Consider the following 15,458-nt stretch of genomic DNA (forward strand, 5'->3'; position numbering starts at 1 on the left):
AAAACACAACAAACTTACGATTATTAGGCTTATTATTTACATACAAATTAAGGCAGTTAGTAGCTTATTGTTTTCAAAAACATGTAAACACATACATTCACACACTACAACTCCACTCAAAATTATGCTATTTAACATTATGTCAGGCACAGTTAACACATCTATTTCACTTATTTATAAACAAACATGGTAATGTCCAATTATGCCTACAAAGTGTTCTTGAGGTATTCTTTGCAGACTTAATTGGTCATGCACACAATCAATCATTACACTAATTGGATTTGTAATTGAGGAACGCTTGTTGAGTTTGAATTGCAAGGTGTAATATAAATTAGGAAAAAAAAAACATTGCTGTGCGTTTTTCCGCAAAAACTTGTGCACATTTAAGAGGAATGTGTAAATCTACGATGAGTTCGGTTTTTAACGATGAGGTTTGTGCTTATGCGATGGGTTCGCATTAATGCGTTGTCATTTGGCATACGCCTACTTTGTGTAGTACTGCGTACGAAATAGCAAAAACCCGTTGGGGGCGGATATTCGCTATTTTACTACGTATTCGCAACTTTGCGCATATGTTGTGCGAACGAAAAAAATGGCGACCAACTCGGAATGACCACCAATGAGGAACCAGTTGTAAATGCTGATCCTTTAAATACAGAATCCGCAAGGAACATTGGCAACCTCTATTATGATTTACTAACCTTATCACATGCAAATTCACCTCCTCAGACTCACCTACCAAGTATAAATTAGCTGAAGGATATGCCATGGTCTTGTTAGCACAAGACTTACAAAGTTTTATGACCATCCAGAGAACTACAGTTCACGGAGGTCCAGCTTTAAGAACTGAATCAATGATCTGAACATCAACGCAAGTGAAGAACTTGATCTTTTGGCAAAATTTTTGGTGGGCAAATCTTCAGAATACGTGAAAACACTCAGGTCATTCAATGTGAATAATCCCTCAATTGGACTCAAACTAGTATGAAAAACACTTGAAGAGTGTTACAGTAACCCACTTGGCATTACCATACCACACCGTGATCACGTAGGTCAGCAAGCTCTCAATCACGCAGCGGTAGAAATGAACAAGAGTTGATTGCTGCAAACCTGCTGATCGGAGCTTTCGTAAGAAAAAAAGACGCTGCTGAGCCTTCCCAACCACTGACGTGATATGCAAGGACCAAGATAAATCAGTGTAAGAAGAGGACGTTTTAGGCTTCCATCCACATTCTCTATTATGTATACATTTGTTCTTTTTCCTAATGTATCTTTTGTCCCAGCACATGTGTTAAATGTGTACAGAGGGGGGGTTCTTCCCTATGTTGAATAGGTCATAGAACTCTGACTCAGCTAAAGATCTATTATTTGATCATCCAAATGGCGTACATTCCGACAGATGTTTCCAGATGTCTTTTGAGATACACCTTGATCAGGCATGTTTTTGAACAGGATCACACCTCAATAAAGTTTTCATCTTTTTTCCCACCTTCTCTCCGGCGTTCTTTGGCACAGGACTAAGGGTAATGGCAGAATTTGGGTTAAATGTGTCTGGGTGCAAAGCAGTAACATGTTTCTCACTGTCACACTATAAACTTTTAACTATAGATTTAGGGGGTCATTCCGACCCGATCGCTCACTGCAGTTTGTCGCAGCGCAGCGATCGGGTCGGAACTGCGCATGCGCCGGCACCGCTGTGCGCCGACGCATGGCAGCTTTCGGTGCCTAGCGTTTGCCTCTGAGACAGAGGCGGTCGCTGTGCGGGAGGGGGCTGAACGGCGGCGTTAAGCCGCCGTTTAGGGGGAGCGGTCCGGTCAACGCAGGCGTGGCCGGACCGTTGTTGGGTCGGGCCGCGGTGGCTGTGTGATGCCTCACGCAACCGCTGCGGCCATCGGCAGTAACAATTAACTCCCGGCCAGCCGCAGGAGCTGCGCTGGCCTGGAGTTACTCCTCAAATACAAAGGCATCGCCGCTGGGCGATGCTTTTGTATTTGTGCAGAGGGGGCCGGCACTGACATGCGGGGCGGACTAGCCCTGTGCTGGGCGTCCCCCCGCATGTCAGGGAACATGATCGTAGCTGTGCTAAATTTAGCACAGCTACGATCAACTCGGAATGACCGCCTTAGTCTCTGGAGAGGTGATTTGTAGAAGAACAGCTTCAGAAACAGATTCCAAAGTTTTTAAGTAAATTATTTCTCTATTCTAAAGGTTTCTCTCTGAAAGTACGACATTTCTTGAGAGAGGGTGTGGTTTCTTGTGCAGAGGGCATTTTCTAACTGGATATTCTAATTTATTATCTGCTGCGAAAGGAGAAGTCACAAGTGTGTTAACCTATGTCTTGTGTACTGAAATACTGTAGGTGTTCTGGCGTTATCATGCCTTTTCGCAGTTCTTTCATCCTTTGGATAACCTGGACTGGCTGTAGTTTGGATGTTAAGGGCAAAACTTGCATCACTTCTTGTTTTTTATAAACTCCGAAATGAACTTTGAAAATAAAGAGAAGGAAGGAAAAGCCACTTGATTTTCTTCCTTGTACCTTGAGCCTTGTAAAGTCCATTTCTCTATCGTCCTAGTGGATGCTGGGGTTCCTGAAAGGACCATGGGGAATAGCGGCTCCGCAGGAGACAGGGCACAAAAAGTAAAGCTTTACGATCAGGTGGTGTGTACTGGCTCCTCCCCCTATGACCCTCCTCCAAGCCTCAGTTAGATTTTTGTGCCCGGCCGAGAAGGGTGCAATCTAGGTGGCTCTCCTAAAGAGCTGCTTAGAAAAGTTTAGCTTAGGTTTTTTATTTTACAGTGAGTCCTGCTGGCAACAGGATCACTGCAACGAGGGACTTAGGGGAGAAGAAGTGAACTCACCTGCGTGCAGGATGGATTGGCTTCTTGGCTACTGGACATTAGCTCCAGAGGGACGATCACAGGTACAGCCTGGATGGTCACCGGAGCCTCGCCGCCGGCCCCCTTGCAGATGCTGAAACGAGAAGAGGTCCAGAATCGGCGGCAGAAGACTCCTCAGTCTTCTTAAGGTAGCGCACAGCACTGCAGCTGTGCGCCATTTTCCTCTCAGCACACTTCACACGGCAGTCACTGAGGGTGCAGGGCGCTGGGAGGGGGGCGCCCTGGGAGGCAAATGAAAACCTTTTTTGGCTAAAAATACCTCACATATAGCCTCCGGGGGCTATATGGAGATATTTAACCCCTGCCAGAATCCACTAAAGAGCGGGAGACGAGCCCGCCGAAAAAGGGGCGGGGCCTATCTCCTCAGCACACAGCGCCATTTTCCTCACACAGCTCCGCTGGTCAGGAAGGCTCCCAGGCTCTCCCCTGCACTGCACTACAGAAACAGGGTAAAACAAGAGAGGGGGGGCAAAATTGTGGCAAAACTATATTATTAAAGCAGCTATACAGGGAGCACTTATTATAAGGCTATCCCTGTCATATATAGCGCTTTTGGTGTGTGCTGGCAAACTCTCCCTCTGTCTCCCCAAAGGGCTAGTGGGGTCCTGTCTTCGTTAAGAGCATTCCCTGTGTGTCTGCTGTGTGTCGGTACGTGTGTGTCGACATGTATGAGGACGATATTGGTGTGGAGGCGGAGCAATTGCCAAATATGGGGATGTCACCTCCTAGGGGGTCGACACCAGAATGGATGCCTTTATTTATGGAATTACGGGATAGTGTCAACACGCTAAAGCAGTCGTTTGACGACATGAGACGGCCGGACAATCAATTAGTGCCTGTCCAGGCGCCTCAAACACCGTCAGGGGCTGTAAAACGCCCTTTGCCTCTGTCGGTCGACACAGACCCAGACACAGGCACTGATTCCAGTGGCGACGGTGACGAATCAACCGTATTTTCTAGTAGGGCCACACGTTATATGATTTTGGCAATGAAGGAGGCGTTACATATTGCTGATACTACAGGTACCACAAAACAGGGTATCATGTGGGGTGTAAAAAAACTACCTATAGTTTTTCCTGAATCAGATGAATTAAATGAGGTGTGTGATGAAGCGTGGGTTGCCCCCGATAAAAAAATGCTAATTTCAAAGAAGTTATTGGCTTTATACCCTTTCCCGCCAGAGGTTAGGGCGCGCTGGGAAACACCTCCTAGGGTGGACAAGGCGCTCACACGCTTATCAAAACAAGTGGCGTTACCCTCTCCTGAGATGGCCGCACTTAAAGATCCAGCAGATAGGAGGATGGAAAATATCCAAAAAAGTATATACACACATACAGGTGTTATACTACGACCAGCTATAGCGACAGCCTGGATGTGCAGTGCTGGGGTAGCTTGGTCAGAGTCCCTGATTGAAAATATTGATACCCTGGATAGGGACAATGTTTTACTGTCTTTAGAGCAAATAAAGGATGCATTTCTTTATATGCGTGATGCACAGAGGGATATCTGCACACTGGCATCACGGGTAAGTGCTATGTCCATTTCGGCCAGAAGAAGTTTATGGACGCGACAGTGGTCAGGCGATGCGGACTCAAAACGGCATATGGAAGTTTTGCCGTATAAAGGGGAGGAGTTATTTGGTGTCGGTCTATCGGATTTGGTGGCCACGGCTACAGCCGGGAAATCCACCTTTTTACCTCAAGTCACTCCCCAACAGAAAAAGACACCGACTTTTCAACCGCAGCCCTTTCGTTCCTTTAAAAACAAGAGAGCAAAGGGATATTCATATCTGCCATGAGGCAGAGGAAGGGGGAAGAGACAGCAACAGGCAGCTCCTTCCCAGGAACAGAAGCCCTCCCCCGCTTCTACAAAAGCCTCAGCATGACGCTGGGGCTTCTCAAGCGGACTCGGGGGCGGTGGGGGGTTGTCTCAAGAATTTCAGCGCGCAGTGGGCTCACTCGCAGGTAGATCCCTGGATCCTGCAGATAATATCTCAGGGGTACAGGTTGGAACTAGAGACGGATCCACCTCGCCGTTTCCTGAAGTCTGCTTTACCAACGTCCCCCTCCGACAGGGTGACGATCTTGGAAGCCATTCACAAGCTGTACTCTCAGCAGGTGATAGTCAAGGTACCCCTTTTACAACAAGGAAAGGGGTATTATTCCACTCTATTTGTGGTACCGAAGCCGGATGGCTCGGTAAGACCTATTCTAAATCTGAAATCCTTGAACCTGTACATAAAGAAGTTCAAGTTCAAGATGGAGTCACTCAGAGCAGTGATAGCGAACCTGGAAGAAGGGGACTTTATGGTATCCTTGGACATCAAGGATGCGTATCTCCACGTTCCAATTTACCCCTCACACCAGGGGTACCTCAGGTTCGTCGTACAGAACTGTCACTATCAGTTTCAGACGCTGCCGTTCGGATTGTCCACGGCACCTCGGGTCTTTACCAAGGTAATGGCCGAGATGATGATTCTTCTTCGAAGAAAAGGCGTATTAATTATCCCATACTTGGACGATCTCCTAATAAGGGCAAGGTCCAGAGAACAGCTAGAGATGGGATTAGCACTGTCTCAAGAAGTGCTAAAACAGCACGGGTGGATTCTGAATATTCCAAAATCCCAGTTAATTCCGACAACACGTCTGCTGTTCCTAGGGATGATTCTGGACACGGTTCAGAAAAAGGTTTTTCTCCCGGAGGAAAAAGCCAAGGAGTTATCCGAGCTTGTCAGGAACCTCCTAAAACCAGGAAAGGTGTCTGTACATCAATGCACAAGAGTCCTGGGAAAAATGGTGGCTTCTTACGAAGCAATTCCATTCGGCAGATTCCACGCAAGAATTTTCCAGAGGGATCTGTTGGACAAATGGTCAGGGTCGCATCTTCAGATGCACCAGCGGATAACCCTGTCTCCAAGGACAAGGGTATCTCTTCTGTGGTGGTTGCAGAGTGCTCATCTATTGGAGGGCCGCAGATTCGGCATACAGGATTGGATCCTGGTGACCACGGACGCCAGCCTGAGAGGCTGGGGAGCAGTCACACAAGGAAGAAACTTCCAGGGCGTGTGGTCGAGCCTGGAAACGTCTCTTCACATAAACATTCTGGAACTAAGAGCAATCTACAATGCTCTAAGCCAGGCAGAACCTCTGCTTCAAGGAAAACCGGTGTTGATCCAGTCGGACAACATCACGGCAGTCGCCCATGTGAACAGACAGGGCGGCACAAGAAGCAGGAGTGCAATGGCAGAAGCTGCAAGGATTCTTCGCTGGGCAGAGAATCATGTGATAGCACTGTCAGCAGTGTTCATCCCGGGAGTGGACAACTGGGAAGCAGACTTCCTCAGCAGACACGACCTTCACCTGGGAGAGTGGGGACTTCATCCAGAAGTTTTCCACATGCTGGTAACCCGTTGGGAAAGACCAATGGTGGACATGATGGCGTCTCGCCTCAACAAAAAACTGGACAGGTATTGCGCCAGGTCAAGAGATCCGCAGGCAATAGCTGTGGATGCGCTGGTAACGCCTTGGGTGTACCAGTCGGTGTATGTGTTTCCTCCTCTGCCTCTCATACCAAAAGTATTGAGAATTATACGGCAAAGAGGCGTAAGAACGATACTAGTGGTTCCGGATTGGCCAAGAAGGACTTGGTACCCGGAACTTCAAGAGATGATCACGGAAGATCCGTGGCCTCTACCTCTGAGAAGGGACTTGCTTCAGCAGGGTCCCTGTCTGTTTCAAGACTTACCGCGGCTGCGTTTGACGGCATGGCGGTTGAACGCCGGATCCTAAAGGAAAAAGGCATGCCGGAAGAAGTCATTCCTACTTTGATTAAAGCAAGGAAGGAAGTAACCGCGCAACATTATCACCGCATTTGGCGAAAATATGTTGCGTGGTGCGAGGCTCGGAGTGCTCCGACGGAGGAATTTCAACTGGGTCGATTCCTACATTTCCTGCAATCAGGATTGTCTATGGGTCTCAAATTGGGATCTATTAAGGTTCAAATTTCGGCCCTGTCGATTTTCTTCCAAAAAGAATTGGCTTCAGTTCCTGAAGTCCAGACTTTTGTTAAGGGAGTGCTGCATATACAGCCCCCTGTGGTGCCTCCAGTGGCACCGTGGGATCTCAATGTTGTTTTGGACTTTCTCAAATCTCATTGGTTTGAACCACTAAAAACTGTGGATTTGAAATATCTCACATGGAAAGTGACCATGCTACTAGCCCTGGCTTCGGCCAGGAGAGTGTCAGAACTGGCAGCTTTATCTTACAAAAGCCCATATCTGATTTTCCATTCGGACAGGGCAGAACTGCGGACTCGTCCGCATTTTCTCCCTAAGGTGGTGTCAGCATTTCATCTGAACCAACCTATTGTAGTGCCTGCGGCTACAAGCGACTTGGAGGACTCCAAGTTGTTGGACGTTGTCAGAACTTTAAAAATATACATTTCAAGGACAGCTGGAGTCAGGAAATCTGACTCGCTGTTTATACTATATGCTCCCAACAAGTTGGGCGCTCCTGCGTCTAAGCAGACTATTGCTCGCTGGATTTGTAGTACGATTCAGCTTGCACATTCTGTGGCAGGCCTGCCACAGCCAAAATCGGTAAAAGCCCACTCCACAAGGAAGGTGGATTCTTCTTGGGCGGCTGCCCGAGGGGTCTCGGCATTACAACTCTGCCGAGCGGCTACGTGGTCGGGGGAGAACACGTTTGTAAAATTCTACAAATTTGATACCCTGGCTAAGGAGGACCTGGAGTTCTCTCATTCGGTGCTGCAGAGTCATCCGCACTCTCCCGCCCGTTTGGGAGCTTTGGTATAATCCCCATGGTCCTTTCAGGAACCCCAGCATCCACTAGGACGATAGAGAAAATAAGAATTTACTTACCGATAATTCTATTTCTCGGAGTCCGTAGTGGATGCTGGGCGCCCATCCCAAGTGCGGATTATCTGCATTACTTGTACATAGTTACAAAAATCGGGTTATTATTGTTGTGAGCCATCTTTTCAGAGGCTCCGCTGTTATCATACTGTTAACTGGGTTTAGATCACAGGTTGTACGGTGTGATTGGTGTGGCTGGTATGAGTCTTACCCGGGATTCATAAATCCTTCCTTATTGTGTACGCTCGTCCGGGCACAGTACCTAACTGAGGCTTGGAGGAGGGTCATAGGGGGAGGAGCCAGTACACACCACCTGATCGTAAAGCTTTACTTTTTGTGCCCTGTCTCCTGCGGAGCCGCTATTCCCCATGGTCCTTTCAGGAACCCCAGCATCCACTACGGACTCCGAGAAATAGAATTATCGGTAAGTAAATTCTTATTTTTTTCTTGTATGCTATATGGAAGTTTCTCAACAATGGGTTTCACCCCTTGAGCTGTATCTAAACAGCCGAGACCTGGTAAAAATGGATCAGTTTTAGCTGATTCTAATTGTAGCTACATATCTCCAATCTTTCTTAATTTCTGATTATCTGTGTTTGAAATTTTGGGAAAGTTTCTTTGTGAAGAAGGGCTTATTCAATAATCCTCACTGGACCAGATTTTACAATCTCCTGGGAGTGTTAATCTGATTCAGGAAAGAATGTGTCACTATAACAGCAGATATCCAACAGACGTTTTACTGTTTTGTTGTTAGAGAAGACAATATAAACTATTTAAGGTTCCTGTGGTACTACAATAACAATGTACATGATGAAGTAATTGAATACCATATGACGACGCCATGTTTTTTGTAATAGTCCTTCACCTGCAGTGGCTACATACGGACTTAAAAGGACAGTACAAGAGGGAGAAATGCCTACTGAATATGAAGCTATACATCTACTCCAAATAGCTCAAGCAGCGTTAATTGTTGCTAATTTGTGTTATGCACACCAGTGCCTGCAGGAAAGTACTGGTGTCAGGACTGTTATGCACTCCAGTGCCTGCAGGAATGTACTGGTGTTTGAACTGTTATGCAAAACAAATGGACTTACAGACAGACTTGGGAATATGACATAACGTACACAGAAGGTGATAGGGTAACAAAATACACACAAAGTGAACAGAGAAGCCCAGAGGCTAAGGAACTGGGTATCTCCCTTGTATTAGAACTGCTCAGATGGGAAAAGCAAGATGTTGTGTTTTAATACGTAGAGAACCCGAAATGCTGTTGCTAAGGGCAACAGCAAAACCCTAAAGGGTTACCAACGGGTGTGGCAGTAAACTCCTTGGTCAGAGATGGAATGATAGACACAAGGAGAGTCTCCACAATCCTAATTCTCACTTGCAGTGCACAGGTTCAGCTTACTGCCACTAAACTGACCCCTGACACCTAGCACAGTGAGACAGGATTAGACAGGCAAGTCTTAGAATACAGCCGCAAACTTGCTAAGTTCACAGAGTAGTAACAGAACCCCAGCAAGCTAAACGACTGACTCCAGTCTTACTGCTAGGTCTGGATTGGCAGAGTGGAATACCAAATCCCCAGGCCTAATTGCAGTAAGCAACAAACAAATACAAAGCTACACAGTACTGGCTAACTTTCAGAAACTGACTAACCAACAAAGATTCAGCAGCATCTGCTTACCCTGAGAAGAGGCCTTATAAAGCAGGTGCTGTCCACGCCCCACTCAGACCTCACAGACTGTGAGCACAAAAACCAGCACCGGATCCCCTGCTATGCACAGAGCCTATAACCACTGCACAGCAAAAGACCCGAACCGGAGTATCAGCTGCGCTCAGGTCACTCCGCTAGCACTTGTCTCCCGGTTGCCATGACGACGTGGCAGCACAGGGCAGGAGACCCTAATAATTTGAGACATTACAAAATAGTTTTGAACAGTACCTAAGTTATGAAGGCGTTCAACAAGGAAGATTATGCAAATGTGTTGAAAACGTTAGATCTAGGTGTTGATACTCCTCCAATTCAGCGCAGTCTAGGAATAAGTTGGGATATAAAGGCAGCCACCTTTACATTCAAGTGTCAACAGAAGAAAGACCATACACCCGAAGAGGTATCCTGTCAACAGTCTTTATGACCTACTTGGGTTTGTAGCTTCAGTAACAATACAAGGGAAGTCTTTGCTAAAGGAAATTTCCACAGATTTACTATACTTGGATGCAATAGTACCTTTAGAAATTATATAAGAAAGTGAGATGTAGTTGCCTAGATCAAATTCAAGTTCCACAGTGCTACATCTCTGTATCACTTATTGCAGCAAAACGCAAAGAGATTTGTATTTTCTCAGATGCTTCAACAAAGGCCATAGCTGCAGTTACTTACCTAAAGGTGACAGATCCTAAAGGAGCTTGCCAAGTCAGATTCATTCTAGGCAAGGCTAAGTTGCCACCAGAACCTCAACACACTATTCTGAGACTTGAACTGTGTGGGACTGTACTGGCAGCAGAAATGCTTATATTAGCAGAATTAGACATCAAACCAGATGCGGTTAAATTCTACACTGATAGTAAGGTTACATATACAATAAAACTAGAAGATTCCATGTGTCAGGAACAGCGTGGAAAAGATCAGAAGATCTTTCTTTCCAGAACAATGGAACAATGTGCCTATAGATAAAAACCTTGCCGATCACGTCACTAAGTCAGTTCCTGCAACACTTCTGATGAGTACCACCTGGTTAACAGGTCCAATATTCTTCATTCATTGCCAGAGACTCTTTTGAATTGATAAACCCTGAATCTGATGCAGAGATTTTCCCACAAGTAACTACGTTGTTCGTTAATACTGTTATAAGGGATCAGCTTGGTTTATCGTTTTGAACATTTTTCAAAGTGTACGACACTCATAAGAGCTATAGCACGACTCATTCATATTGCACAGCATTACTGTGATAGACCCGATGATGAAACAAATAATTGTCAAGGGTAGCACATTTGTGCGAGATCATGTGCTCCATATGAACTGTATCAAACAAGAACAGTTGTTCTCCACTGCATCCAACATATAACTTATGCTAAAGAGAGGTGCATCGACAAACAAGAAGAAATCCCAAAATATAGTTCTCTCAAGACAATAAACCACAGACTTGAAGAAAAGGACTTGTTGAGAGTTGGCGGTCGACTAAATAATGGCAAATTAGATAAGGGGGATGAGCAAAATTCTATTCTTTTGCCTGGTCATCAACATGAAATCACCTTACTTATACACTATTATCATGAACAGGTGAGACATGAAGGTCGACATTTTACAGAAGGAGCTATCTGTGCAGCAGGATTTTGGAATGTTGGCACTAAAAAATGTATTGCTGCTATGATACACAGGTGTATAAGATGCCGTAAGCTGGGAGGCCGACATCAAGAGCAAAAGATGGCTGATTTGCCTGCTGAATGTTTCACCATGGAATCTCCTTTTATGTACATGGGATTAGATGTCTTTGGACAACGGACAGTCGTTACATGTCGGACAAGAAGTGGTTAAGCACACAGCAAACGATTTGGCTGTTTTGTTTACTTGCAGGAGCATTCATGCCATTCATATTGAAGTTGAGTCTTAAGACACTTCTAGTTTTATAAATGCTCTACAAAGGTTTTTCTCTATCAGGGCACCTGCAAAATAACTACGATCTGACTACGGAACTAATTTTGTGGTAGCATCTAGAGAACTGGACAGGAAGACAAACAATGTTGACAATGCAAGTGTGGAAAGATAACTACATGTTCAAAGTTGTTTTTGGGTGTTCAGTTCCCCCATTCTTCCCACATGGGCGGAGTTTGGGAACATATGATTGGAACTTCACAGCGTATTTTAAATTCTATGTTGTTAGATGTCAACTCTAAGCAATTAACCAATGAGGTGTTGACTACTTAGCAGAAGTTTCAGCTATCATCAATGAAAGATCTCTTGTACCAATTTCTACTGATCAAGAGATGCCAGTCATCTTGATTCCAGCCACACTTCATACACAAAAGTCTGGTGTGCCTGCCATTCCATCTGGAAACTTGAATGATAAAGACTTGTACAAACGACAGTGGAAACAGGTGCAGTGTCTTGCCAATACCTTTTGGAATCCCTGGAAGCATAAGTACCTGACTACTCTTCAAAATTGTTGTTAATGACAATCTAAGTGTACTAACTTGTACTACTTAACGACAAGCTGGTCAATCGAAATGAGTAGCCACTGGGACTAATTGTCAAAACCTTTACCAGCGGAGATGTGAAAAGCAGTTAAAGTAGTTAAAGATGGAACTGCTAATAAATTTGTCAAACCGATTACAGAAACTGTGCTTCTTATGTCTCATCGGGATCTTGTGTAATTGTTATGCATGCATTACAATGATTCTGTTGTTTTGTTTTTTTTGTCCTTATTTGTTTGCATTGTCAAATAGTGATATCTACAGATATCAGACAGGGAGTGTACTGTATCCACAGCACTTCTATTATTATATCATACTGTCTTGTTAGTGATCTTATGCGTCAAGTTAATGATCTGCACTCTGCTGGTTAAGTCTACTCTATTCTGTGCAGATCTGCATTTGTTAGCCTATGCTTAGCTGCCGTTTGCCATAAGACATATCCTCCATGTTTATTCACTGCTCAGTTAATCTGTGTATTAGATGTTGTAAGGCTGTGTTAAGTCTGCCTTACCCTACGCGCTTAGATCTTCATATCACTTACACGCTGTATCTCTTATCATATTGAATTTTGTTATCACATGAACATTGATCTACCCTGGAGAATTACATCTATATTATATGGACAATCATTACAGTCTGTATTAACCACTTGCCTGGCATGATCACATCAGATGCGACCATACCAGCAAGTGCTTTATCTGACCTGATTGCACAGGATGCGCCCAGTCAGATAGAGCGTGTCTGCTGCTGATGTCAGAAGGACTGGAAGGTCCCTCTGCCTCCCTGCACCCTCCCCCCAGTGTTTGCCATGATGCCAATCAGTCAGCATGGAAGGACCCCCCACCCATTGGCTGCAGACAATATCAGCTACTGGGGAAGTGTAAATGAACCCCCCCCCCCCCCCCCCCCCAGATCCCCCTGTGTACCTGGTGGTTGTCTTGGCTTTCAAAATTAAAGTTGCAATGTCTCCAATGGTTGAGATGTTCCAGTGGTGGCGACCGATGTTCTGATGTTTGAGGAAAAACAATATTTTGTAACTAAAATCATTTTTAGTAAGGTTAAATACACATTCTACACCTAATTCACTCATAAAAAAAAAAACACAACATTTTCTGAGCGGTTTTTCGGATAATAATTCGTCAATTAAGGGGTTAATGAAAAATGGAAGTTCAAGAAGTTTCATTGACTGTGCATTAATAGATGGACTTGGTTTAGCTATCTGAATAGGTGCACGCTCCATGTGTAATGATGGGCAGAATATTTTAAATATATATATATATATATACTACCCTCTGTGACTAAGAAGCAGTTTGGTGATAGCTTATAAAGATCATAAGCAGTCTGATCCATGTCACTCATACATTATAAACCATCATACAGGGCTATACCTGGAGGTGGCACACAGCATTGAGGTGGAGATGGCCACAATATGGTAGAATAGAGGTGCAGTGCCCGAGCAGCCCATAATACAGCAGCAGCTCTCAGAGCCATGGCCAAGGAGTGGCTACAGAGAGCTGAGGTTATGTATCGTATGTCTTAACTGTAAAGAGGTACTTGGAGGTGTGCCCAGCAATTCCCAGAGCACTGGGCATGCCCACGGCATGATGAAAATGTGGGAAGTGACTCATGGGCACAGAATTGGTGCTTGCAAATGTCCCAATCTCCACTACTAGAAATTTAGGATAGTATGGTGTATGGTGTTCACTGCAATGCTGTCACTACTAGAGCTAATGGTCTGCTAACCAATGTTTGCTTTTGGTCATGCCTTCATATGGCCAGTTTTGGAAATTTTTCCAGGGCCACGCTAAATTCCCAATCCACCCCTAATAACAACTGTATACTTTGTTTAGCAAAGTCCATTCTGTAGAAAGCAGAATCGGCTCAACTTGATGACAAGTGTAAAAACAAATCACTAATCCGTTTGTTAGTGTACAAAACTGATATTGATAGCATAAGTAATATATTGTGTGAGTGGTGTGAAAGGGACCATGGACGAATTCCCAGGTCTCTTGACTCTGTAATTCAACCCGGGTTATAAGAAGGGTTATTCCTGAGTAATTATCGGGTCAGGCATAGTGTGAACGGGTTACCCGGGTTGATGCGATCCGGTACCTGTTCACTGCATAGGGAGAGGCGGCGCAGAGATGATGTCATCTTGCAGCGCCGAATCTGCCCCCGATGCTGACTCTGTCCCTGCCCGCAGATAGCAAACAGACCCGGCATATTGCCGGGTTGGGATTGCGGAGTGTAGGGCCCAATGCCGGGTTCCACCCAGGAAGGACCCATTTTCAATTCTCGGGTGGGACCCGGCGTTGCGATCTGAAAGTGGTATAACTAGACTGCTTGCACATGGTCATTTTTTCCATATCTGACAGATAAAGTTCATATGACAAAGATATACAGATCGCTACGAGCTGCGGCCTGTCGAGTCAGCAAGTCCCGGCCATTGCTATGCAACTGGAACATCACTTCTGCCTGACTGTTCTCGCTGGTCTTTTGGCAATGGGGTGCCAGGCAGCTGGACAGCAGCATGCGAAACGTAGAGCATAGCAGCTGCACAGACTTTTCCAATTAGGTCCTCCTCCTCCTGGATGTATTATAAGGCATTCAGACCAGCATTGCCTTGCTGTTTAACCCCTCGTCTGCCTCAGTATTTCCTCATTCTCAGCCTGCAAGATATACCACATGCACAGTGCTATTATATCATCTCACAGTGCCTCATCTTCCCCTAACTGAGATTCTGGTCCAGTTATGACCTTTACCATCTGTGTGCCTGTGGTGTCCATACTCTCCCTTAGTCTTTCTTCCAGCTCAATATCCTGTGGTCTCTAGCCTATTGTGTAATCCCCTACTGCAAGAGGTTTAAGTCCAGGTGGCAATCTAAGTATCGGTCTATTAATAACAGCAGGGGGGCTGTTATTGGCAGAAGACCCCTCTCATGGGCTATAGAGGTCTCACACAATAGTGCTGGATTGATAGATACTCTTATATATTTATAATGAGTGCAGTGTGTGCAGTGCTGTAATAGAAAAGCTAGATCCTTGACTTGTTAGATGCTGTGGAGTGATCCACTGTTAGATCATTAGACTTGCAAGATGCTGTGGAGTACTCCAATACTGTTTGTGAACACAGCAGCCTTGGATTTGCTTGAAGTAGTGGGAAGCTCTGGTACTATTGGGGTGAGACTCCTAGAGCCCTCAAGAGGCTTTTCACCATTATCAACAACCCACTGTTCCCTTTGTGGTAGTTGCACACACCTGTACTTAGGGGCCCCCTGGATTTAATTCCTCCAGCAGTAGGAGCTCACCCAATAGACCAAAGAGCCCAGGCTGTATAAAATAGTGACAATGGAGAGAAGACACAGCAATGCTTGGTAACTTAGACACTACTTGATTGACCTCGGTACCACTGGGTCCTAGGAGATCCTCCTGTACCAGGGGCTGCAGAGAGATAGGCTAAGCTGTAGGCAGATGTAGACTGACCAGTATGTCAG

General features: G+C 45.3%; 1 long non-coding RNA gene across 1 annotated transcript in view; it reads right to left on the minus strand.

The window, feature by feature from the left end:
* LOC134928148 (uncharacterized) overlaps window positions 1–15,458 on the minus strand; it is a 196,425-nt gene that overhangs the window by 26,770 nt on the left and 154,197 nt on the right. The window lies entirely within an intron of this gene.

The sequence above is a fragment of the Pseudophryne corroboree genome, chromosome 5 (assembly GCF_028390025.1).
Source record: "Pseudophryne corroboree isolate aPseCor3 chromosome 5, aPseCor3.hap2, whole genome shotgun sequence".
NCBI classification, from domain to species: Eukaryota; Metazoa; Chordata; class Amphibia; order Anura; family Myobatrachidae; genus Pseudophryne; species Pseudophryne corroboree.